This window comes from Mus pahari, chromosome 3 (assembly GCF_900095145.1).
Source record: "Mus pahari chromosome 3, PAHARI_EIJ_v1.1, whole genome shotgun sequence".
Lineage (NCBI taxonomy): Eukaryota > Metazoa > Chordata > Mammalia > Rodentia > Muridae > Mus > Mus pahari.
The window spans coordinates 50,007,977-50,011,671 of record NC_034592.1 but is presented as its reverse complement, the minus strand read 5'-3'; positions in this window follow the sequence as shown (position 1 = coordinate 50,011,671).

Below are 3,695 nucleotides of genomic sequence, written 5' to 3'. Positions count from 1 at the left end.
ACACACACACACACACACACACACACACACACACACACACACACACAAGCTCAGGAAAACCAAGCATAATGCAGAAGACGGAACAAAACAAAGTGAGCACAAAGCAAACTCCTCCAGTAGGAGATCTATAGAGGACGGTCTCCAGTAGGAGATATATATTGGACGGTCTCAAATTGCTGCTGCTGTAATCTGCACTTCTTCCTCTCTGCTAAGGTCTTCTCCGTTTCTTATGAGATTCTTCCTATTGTTACAGATGGGCTAAGCATCTTGGTCTCTAGAAGGCAAATTGTTGCTGAAATAATATCAAGATACGGTGTGAGGAACAGCCCACATCTCCCTTGTTCGCACTAGCTCTTTGATACCTATATGTGGCCAGTTTTGGTTTTTGTTTTTATTTTTATTTATTTATTTATTTATTTATTTATTTATTTATTTATTTAAAAAAAAAAAACAGGTTATGAAATCCTTATACTATTTCTTTCACAGGGAAGGGATGACATCCAACACTAGCAGTTGCTGCTGACAAAGCATTATAGATCAACCATGGGTCTATTCTTCCCCGACCTCTCTGTTTGCTTTCCTGCTCATTACATTTTCTCCTTTTATCTTGTTTTATTTTCTCTTTAATCTTTTACCCTACCAAACCTCACCTAATCTTAGGTTGGTGTTCTGTTGGCCTCAGAGACTACACATGTCACAAAAAAATCTCACTTTGGAGAAACTTGCTTAAGCAGACCACCTGGCCACACCTTCCTCTTTGGACAGCGCTATCTCATCCCTGCATTCTGGATACAGTGGTTGAAACAGGGACCACTGATAACTCAGCTCAGAATAACAAAGCATCTTTCTTGAATCCACTTCCTCTTTGTTAGCCACGTACAATGCCATTAATCCTTTCGTTGTTGTTTTTTGTTTTGTTTTTTGCTTGTTTTTTTTTTTTGGGGGGGGGGGTTGGAGACAGGGTTTCTCTGTGTAGCCCTGGCTGTCCTGGAACTCACTCTGTAGACCAGCTGGCCTCAAACTCAGAAATCCACCTGCCTCTGCCTCCCAAGTGCTGGTATTAAAGGCCTGGCCACCATGCCTGGTGCCATTAATCTTTTTGAACATCTCTTGAAGACTGCTACAGTACATATCTATCACTTTAATAGTTTCAATATTTCTCATGTGGGCTTATATATAGTCTCCCTAATTCTCACTGTTTTTAAGGCATTCTTATTGATAATTCTCAAAATTTGTCTAATAATTTAAACTTTTACTTTAGACTCACTCTGTTCGAAATAATTTTTAAAAAATTTTCTTTGTTTACTTTAAAGACAAAATTGATTCTATACAGACTTTCGTTTTATTTATAAATGACAAATAATTATTGTTCCTATATATGGACTGCATTGTGATAGTTTGATGTATGTATTCATTGTAAGTAATCATGTCAGGTCTGTAATTATATATTCAGTTGTTTAGCATTTATAAGCAAAAGTCTTAAATAAGTAATACTGTTATCAGTCTTAAATTTTAATCAGGTTTTTCTTCACATCTTTCCAACTCTTCATATATGCTGCATATTGCCATACAAGGATGGACCAAGAAACTAGATGAAATATTTTGTATCTATGATATTACACAGATATTTTAATTATTATTGTTATTAATAAGTGTAATTAATGTATTTCAAAGATATTATATAAACCTGTATATATGTATATATGTTTCTTCATGATTAGAAACTCTTACATTATTTAATCAAAATTAATGCTATTTGATTCATGTTAAAATATATTTGGCCTACACTCAGTCTTGTGCAATTAACACCCATATATTTTTCACTAGGAGAGAATAAAGTGATTAAAAAATATAATAAGAGACATTATAACACCATATGACCTTGTGTCTTAGTTAGTGTTCTATTGCTATGTAGGTACACCATGAGCATGGGACTCTTATAAAGGAACACTAGTTCAGCCTGGTTTACAGTTCAGAGATTTAGCCCCTTATTATCACAGCAGGAAGCATGAACGCACACAGGCAGACATGATGCTGGGCAATAGCTATGAGTTCTATATCCAGAAGTGCAGGCAACAGGAAGAGAGAGACACTGAACCTGGCTTGGGCTGCTGAAACCTGTGGCATACTTCCTTCACCAATGCCACACTTATTCCAACAAGGCCACAACTCCAATATTACCACTTTCTACGAGTCTATGGGGGCCATTTCCATTCAAACCACCACAGGTTTTATTTTGCATTTATGTCCTAAAAAAGCTATATTCAATTTTTAAAATGTATTATTTTCAATAAGAGCAAGTAAATAAATGCAAGTAAGTTTTCAGAAAAGATTTGAGTATATGTTTTATGTGAACACATATTTTCATCACTTTCAGATCAATGTCCAAAGTTATAAAGATAAAATAAAATAATTTATTGAACATAATCTAAGCCCTTGGCTAGAAATCTAAACTAAAAATATTGACATTATTAGAGTATGGCAAATAATTGAAGACAAAGGACCACTTGTAATTTTCTCCTCGGTATGTAAATTGTATAGTCCCCAGGAAGAAGTTTGGAAGGCTGTTATCATGCCTTAACCTCTATATAAGAATTTAAAAATAGACTGACAGCATCGCAAAACATCAATGTCAGAGAACTCCATTGATATAAAATGATCTATCTTAATGGATTGCCATTTAATATCTCTGATTTGTAGGTAATAGACTAAATTCACTGAAGTAAATCTGATGTAGTGGTATTGAAAATACATTTCAGTTTACATAGAAGCCCCAGAATGCAGCAATAAAATGACTGACTGCCACATGAGTATCATTCTTATAAACACACATATTATGCAGTCTCTAAACTGCTAGACATGTGTTGGATTGCTGTACTTACGTTTTTATCTCACAGAATCAATTGTGATACAAATAAAGTAATATACAGATGCAAATAAAGTCACTATGAAAGTATTGTAAACATTTTAGGCATTAATCATTTTTATAGACTATTTGTTCTTTTCCTCCCTTGGCAACCTGCACAGTGTTTTCTAGTACCTAGTTTTATCTAGCTGTGACACCACTGAACCACAGCAATTACAAATACAGCAAGATGTGCATAAAAACAATGTTATTCACATGTAGGTGGCAACTAGCAGCTGTCTAAGGGGATTTAAGGCCCACTCAACAGGTGTGATAAAGCACCCACTACTAGAAATCTAGCCAACTTTTCCAAGCTATCTAGATCATAGATCTTAGGAAAAAAATCTATTACCCACCTCATTGCTAGTCTAGTATAATTTCTTACTACATTCTAAATCTTACATCCACAGATAAGTACAGCTACTACCCCTTATCAAAGAAGACTCTTTATAAGAATTGGGAATCTTCACAGAAAAATACATCTGGGTACCATGCAGAGATCAAAGAATCATGGTGAGTCCAAGCACTGTGGATACATCAACATCATGTCTCCTGCAACTGCAGTTCAAGTAACAGCACTGAAGAAGGGATGGAAAGATTTTTGAAAGCTAAAATAACATGAAGTTGGCTATATATCAGTCACTCCTAGAAAAGGCTGCATAAAAAAAATGTATTAACAATGATAGTATTTATAAACATGGTAATATGGAAGGCGAAAAGATGCACCCTTGGACAAGAAACTATAGATAAAGATGGCTCTGAGAGAGACAGAGAGAAAGAGAGAGAGAGA